Genomic DNA, 6,770 nt, shown 5'->3' with positions numbered 1-6,770 from the left:
TCGGGTGTCACCCTTTACAGCAGTGAAATCACAAAAAAAGAGAGAAGGCTTGTTTTTCTGTAGATGCCCCGTGACGGGTTAAGAAGGTTCACTTGTTTCTACAAGGATTTTACTGAGAGTGGCGTTTTAGCAGAGACTTTTTCTGCACGTATCGGTCTGATTACGTAAGGGTCTCCTTCCTTTCATCTGTGAAGCTGGTGGCGGACGGGAGCAGATTCCCTGGCTTTCCTGGAAGCGCCCGGCCGGGCCATGGCCGGTTACTCATTGTTCCGTTACTGTATTTGGTTCGTTAATGTTTAGAGTTTTCTGCACGTATGTTCAGAAGTGAGTTTGGCCGATCGCGCCCTCTGTCGTGCTGGCCCCACCTGGGTTTGGGGTCTGGATCGTGCTGGTCTCACGGTCTCAGTTGGGTGGCCTTGCTTCTTTCCTGCTGTGTGAAAGAGCTCACGTCGCATCCGACCGGAGGGACCGGTTGCACGTGGGTCCCTAGCCCCTGCCCGCTCCCGTGCAGTCCTGGGCTTACGTTCCGGTCACATATTTTCTCTTTTATCATGGGCTATCGTAAAGCATCATGCTTTTATTTGAGTTAAGATCTACATCATATTTACAGAGAATTGATTCTCTCTTTTCTTTTTTTTTAAAGTAGGGTTGACGTTCAATGTTATTTTCTATCTGCTTCAGTAGGTTCGATTTCCTTATCTTTAACAGTCGCAGACCGTCCGGGTTTTCCAGGCCCGTCTGAATGAGGCTCGGTAAGTTATTTTCCGGGGAGTGGTCTACCTCGGTTACCCGTCGCTGTGTAGTGAGCGATGCAGCATTCGCTGGCTTTAAACAGCCCGCCGCCTCACCGGCGCTGCGGCCCTCAGGCTCGGGGCCTCTCGAGGCTGCGGTCGGCTGTCACCGGTGTTACACAAAGGCTCGGGGGGGCGGGCTGCTGGCCCGGGCTCCCCCGTGGGCCGTCGTCAGCGTTCCGAGGGCCTCCCCAGCGTGGCAGTTTGCTTATTGGAGCACGCAGACGTGGAGTAGAGGGGTGGGGGGAGGCAGAGAGAGAGAGGGACAGAGAAGTCACAGTCTTCAAACCTTGTCTCAGAGGTGACCTTGCGTCACTACTGCTGCGGCCTTTTTGTCAGGAACCAGCCACTGGGTTCGGCCCGCCCCCAGGGGGAGGGGGTCAGCAAGGGCGTGACCATGGGGCCACCCTGCAGCTGCCCAGCACACCGTCCACTCCATGAGCGTCGTCAGCTTCTCGGCACGCAGGCCGTCCCCGAGTCACTGCGAGGTCTGACGTTAAGCCGCCCTTTTCCTTCCTGAAATGCTTTTCACCTTTGTTCTTTCTTGAGTCATCTCCGCGGGGGTTGCCTGTTTGGTGGCTGTTGGCAAAGCCAGCTTTGGTTTTCGAGGCCGCGGCCATCGTGTCTGTTTTCTGAGTCATGGCTTTCTGCTTCCGTGCTCCTCGCGTGATTCTGGAGCTCCCTTTCTAGGTTACCGGATTGAGAGCGTAACTTCTTTTCTGTTTTTTTTCTGAGTGTGAGTTCTTAATTGTTCAGACTCGATTTCTAGCATAAGCGCGAAGGCTGGAACTTTCCATGCCTGGTTCTGCTGTGCAGCCGTCTTTCTGTGCTGGGCGGTGTAGTATCTTGTTTTCAATTCTAAGCGTTAGCATTTTCTGATACTGTTCTCCTGTGACCCGTGAGTGATACAGAAGACATTTTTATTTTCTAAACGTATAGAGCTTTTATATTTCTAACGTTAGCCACCTTGTGGGCGGAGGACACGGTGTGCGTGGCACCGGCCGTTTGGAGACTCGACTGGCAGCACGTGCCGTCGCTGCCACGGCGTGGGCGGCCGGCTCCGCTGCCCGATGTCGGTAGTGCGTCTTCTCTCTGGCTGCTTTGTCCGCTTGGCTCTGGGGTTTTCCAGTCTCACTGTGGGGTCTCGGAGCGGATGCCTCTTTTCTTTTTTAAATCTTGCTACGGATTTAATATACTTCCTGGGGACGAAGTTCTGTGTCTTTCATCAGTCTTGTCATGCCTTTCTGGAGTTTTGCTCCTACCTCGTTCTTGGCGTGCACCACCCTCCCGGCCTCTGGAGCACGCGTTCCCAGTGACCGCGGCTCTGCCTGCGCCTCTGTCCGGTCCGCTCTTCGACCCCGGACGTTCTCCTTGGTTCTTCCCAAATCCGCCTGTCCTGTCGCTTGGTGTCCTTTCTTTCGCGCATATTTCAATGTTCCCTTCTGCCTCTAAACGTCGTTATTTTACATACCACAGCTAGCGATACGGAAATATCGATAATACCAAGCGGGAGACCACAGTCTGATCCACCGCTCGTCTGCCGCCGTGGGCCCCGGGAGCTGGCTTCTCACGCGCTCTGTGACTTCGGGTCGTGGGCGTCCACCCGAGTGGGCTCCGAGTGTCGGTTCCCGCGTGGCTCCCGGAGCCAGGGCCCCCAGGACAGGCTCCGGTCCGCAACCATTTTAGGTTACTTTCTGGACTCGGAAGGGGCACTTCTGAAGATGTCATTGACAAGAAGGGAAACAACCCCACAAGAAAACCCCGAGATCGAAGAAATCGCTACTGCTCAGGCGAATCCACACAAATCCTGCTCGGTGAAACGCCAGTGCAGGCAGAAGGGGTGTCCTGGCTCCGGGCGTGGCGCCTCGGTGACGGAGGGCTGCGTGCGGGGAGCCCTCCGCCAGCCTGGAGCCGCCTCGGATGCCGAGCTCGAGCTCGGAGGGGAAGACCCCGCAGCCCAGCGCCTGGCGCCAGGCGCTCTCACCAGTTGGGGGTGGAATCGCAAAACGGGTCTCGGATTTTGTCCCCAGTGACGTTAACTTGCTGGCAACTTGTCTTGCGTCCACAGGGCCGAGGTGGCTTCTGCCGTCTCGGACCAGGCGGACCGAGTCACCGCTTAGACAGTCGTCTTCAAATAGCTTTGTTTCGGTAGCTGAAAACCTGCCGTCCACCTGCTGCCCATGGCAGACGGCAGGGGTAAAGAGCGTGAGTTTTAAGCGTGGCTAACGGTAATTAGTTAAGGACTGTGATTCGGGGGGAAGGTGACTCTTACATCTTTGTGTGTCAAATTTCAAAACTGGAAAAGCAGTGGAAAGGGAAAGGGAAAGAGGCCCGGGCGTCTCGCGGTGTCGTTCCCGGGGCTCCGACCCAGGTTTCTTCTTGCTGGGGCCTCTCCCCGCCCTCGTTTGGTTTCCCGCAGGGCGGTCACCCCGGCTCTCCGTGTCCCCCCAGTTCTGATTCCTACGCCGCAGCCCCACGCTCTCCGCCACGTCGTCCCTCGCGTCAGACGTCCAGTCTCAGCCCTTTCCTGGCACCCAGAGCCTTCCTCCTGTCTCCCTCGCCTCCTGCTCGAAGCTGCCATGCACTGTGTCCACGCCAGACCCCCAGGCCCTGCCCGTGACCGCCTTCCCTCCACGTCCCTCACACCCTTCCCGGCCGGTCACTGGTTGAACCTCGCTGGCTCCGCGTCCCATGTCATGTGCTCGCCTCGTGTGGACAGGCCACGGGGGGCCTCTGCTCCGCAGTCCTGCTCCGTCAGGCTCATCCCCGCAGCCCAGATCCGGTCCCCGCGCCCCCTGCTCTGACCCCCGCGGGCGCCCCGCCCTTCCTCGCGCTCCGTGCTCCCGCCGCAGTGGTCATTAGGCGCCTGCACCGGGCCGGGTCTGTCCTGCGTCTTTACACGCCTGTGTCTGGAACGCTCTGTCCCCTTTGCCCGATGAGTCCCTACTCATCCTCCAACTGAGCTGTCACTCCCCCCACCCCGAGTGTGAGAGCGGACGCTCACATGTGCACTCACAGCACATGCACACGCACATACGTGCACTCACAGCAATGCACACGCAACACATGCACACACAAACACACACAAACACACACGCACACTGATGCAACAATGCACAGTCAACACAAGCACACACACGTGTGTACTCACAACACATGCACACACACTCACGCAACAATGCACACTCAACAAAGCACACACATGCACACAATGCACTCACAACACATGCACACTCAACACACGCATGCGCACACAGAACACATGTACACATGCACACTCATGTAACACATGCACACAAAATGCACACATGTGCACACACAACACAATGCACTCATACAACACATGCACACACACAAACATGCACACACGCACACACAACAATGCACACAACACAAGCACACATGTGCACACATGCACACGGTGCACTCACGCAACATGTGCACACACTCAACATGTATGCACTCACACAACACGTGCAAACACACACTCTCAACACAGGGACGGGCTCCCTGCTTGCACACTCCTTCGCAGCCGCTTTCTCCAGTTCACGCTGCGTGGCTGTCCTGGCCTCCTGCCCTCGTTACGGGGTGGAGGCCATGAGGGCTGCACTTGACTCCACGGGGCTGCTGTGCGAGCATTCGCTGTTCTGGCCGCCCGCACCCAGACCGGCGTCTGCTTAGCCCCGGCGCAGCCCTGCGTTTCTGTGCCAGCTTTTGGTTTTCCCGTTGCTGAATCACTTCATGGCTCAGCAGATCCGAGGGGAGCATCTTTTTTTCCTCTAAGCCACCAGCCAGAACAGCAGTGACTGCTGGTCACCGAGCCCGCCGTGGGGCACCTGGGTGGCTGCTTGGTGGGGACGAGTCAGGCCTGTGTCCCTCCGTTCTCGGGGCCGCTCAGCGTGTGAGGGCTGCGTCTGGGGCTCCCCGCAGCGCAGCGGCTCCGGGGCTCTGCACGTGCCTGGTCGTCTGGTGCTGGGCCTCGGTCCCAGTCCCAGTGGGGTGGCCTGTCCCGCATTACTGTCAGGGCACACCGAGGACGCCTTGTTCTCAGCAGCTGCGTTTGCCGCCGTTTGTGCGTGTGTGTCTGTGTGTGTGTTTGGTCACATATACGCCTGTGGCCTTTTGAAAATAAATTTCTGAACTTCCATGTTTATGGCAGGGCAGGTTTATTTAGCACCAGTGACGTTGCCAGTTCCTCTGTTTATTCTCACTCACGTGCATCTCCCAGATAATGACACAGGCGCCTAGGGAGAGAGAGCCCCCGACCCAGCCCTGGGCACCACGTGGGGTGAGCGGGCAGCTGTCACCTGAGGGTTTCAGAGAAGCTTCGTTTGACACTGTGTTCGACACATATGACAAGTAGCGGTGTACTAACTGCACAGCAGGAGAGACTTGTCGCCAGGCCCCTGGTTTGATGGTGGAGCTGGTCCCTTCTAATGCAGGAGGTGGGGGCGGGGCGAGAGACAGACAGACAGCCGGGGCGGGGGTGGGGAGAGACTATAAATAAGAGAAGCTTCTTACAAATAAGAACTTTTTTGGGAAGAACGGAGAATCGGAAAGGAAGGGCGGTGATCGTGCGCGTTGGTGCGCGCTCACCGATCGGGCACTGATTTCCAGACAAGAATCGGTTTCTTCTTCCAAAATTTACAAAAGAGGGAGAATTGGAAATGCTCGCTAATCCTGTCGTCTTCATCTCGTAACTGGTTACATTGTGTCTCCAGGAAGGAGTTAGCGTCCCACCCCGCAGGGAGGGGTTCACCGCCGTAGACGCCTCTGAAGCCAGAGGTGGTGAAGCTAAACACTTCTAAAGTTCTTAACATGTGAGTGGAAAAGGTGACCGGGGGAGGGGGGGTGAGGGGGACTAGCCCTCGGGGAGCGTGTGGCGTCTGAGCCTGCCGTGCCCCACCTGCCACTGGTCACACGGGCCGCGGAGCACGGGGAGCCCGGGTGAGGCGTCGCCGCCATCGCGCCGTGTAGAGGGTGAAGCGGTGATTTTCGGGTGCATCGGGTTAAATAAAATGTGTTGTTAAGTTGTTTCTGCATGTTTCTTTCCACTTTTTAATGTGGCCGCTGGAACATTTAAAGGTGCAGATGTGCGTGTGTTCCTGGCTCAGGTCGCGTTTCCCCTGGACAGGGCTGTCCCTGTGCCAAGGAGCCTCAGCTGGGAGGTGCTTTGCGACCTTGGGCGAGCCCCCGCCTTCGTGACCTGGGGCAAGCCGCCGCCTTTGGGCCTTGTACCCCAGGAGTGAGCGGGAGGTGGCCTGGCATGCCAGCCCGTGCCCTGCCGGACCCTGGACGTCCCTGACTACGTGCAGTGGACACACGCCTAGTGTTCAGGCAGGGTCTGGTGATGAACCACCAAGCGTGTTAATGTTGTCATTAACAAATGTCCTGCGATGTCCTGCGATGGGCTTCCGATCAGGGACGTCTGGCCCCCCAGTCTGGGACCCTGGTTGCTGTGGCCCCCTGGGCCTCCCCAGGACGACTGTCGGCCTTTGGGCGGGAAGGCCCGGCAGAGCCCGGGCGTGTGGCACCCCGGGGAGCAGTCTGCCCAGCTGTCCCCCACTAAGCAGCCTCTGGGAGGGCCCGCTGGGTCCTGGGACTTGCTGCGCATCGGCCGGCTTCAGGGCTGGATCTCTCCGCCACAGGCGAAGGTGTCTGTCTCCTAGAAGAAGCTCCCTTGACGTGCCGGGTCACCTTGTGGTTCTCTGTCACACAGCACCTTCCCGGCGGGCTCCAGGGCGGGCTGGGTCCCAGTGCAGCTGCCCTGCGGGCCTCCCCTCTGCCCTTCGTGTCCTGAAAGCATTGGACTGGAGGTGCGGGCGGTGCCTTCCCCACAGCAGCTCGCGGGTGTCGGGTGAGCACCACGTCACAAAAAAACGCGTCTCCAGCTCGGCAGCTCTCCGTGCTTCCCCCGCTCCCCGCCACCTGCACGTTGTCCCCTGACGTAGAGGGGCCACAGCAGCCACCCCGTCCCCT

The 6,770-nt window shown here is 58.4% G+C and overlaps 1 protein-coding gene across 1 annotated transcript in view; it reads left to right on the top strand.

Annotated features, from left to right (window-relative positions):
- Nucleotides 1-389: 389 nt before the first annotated feature.
- Nucleotides 390-6,770, top strand: part of AGPAT3 (1-acylglycerol-3-phosphate O-acyltransferase 3) — an 84,511-nt gene continuing 78,130 nt past the window's right edge. Inside the window, exon 1 of the mRNA XM_011376379.2 lies at nucleotides 390-752. The gene's annotated coding sequence lies outside the window, so the exon portion shown is untranslated. The remainder of the gene's footprint in view (nucleotides 753-6,770) is intronic.

The sequence above is a fragment of the Pteropus vampyrus genome, unplaced genomic scaffold (genome assembly GCF_000151845.1).
Source record: "Pteropus vampyrus isolate Shadow unplaced genomic scaffold, Pvam_2.0 Scaffold296, whole genome shotgun sequence".
Taxonomy (NCBI): Eukaryota; Metazoa; Chordata; class Mammalia; order Chiroptera; family Pteropodidae; genus Pteropus; species Pteropus vampyrus.
The sequence above is the reverse complement of the archived record's forward strand: the minus strand, read 5'-3'. Positions and strand labels throughout refer to the sequence as shown.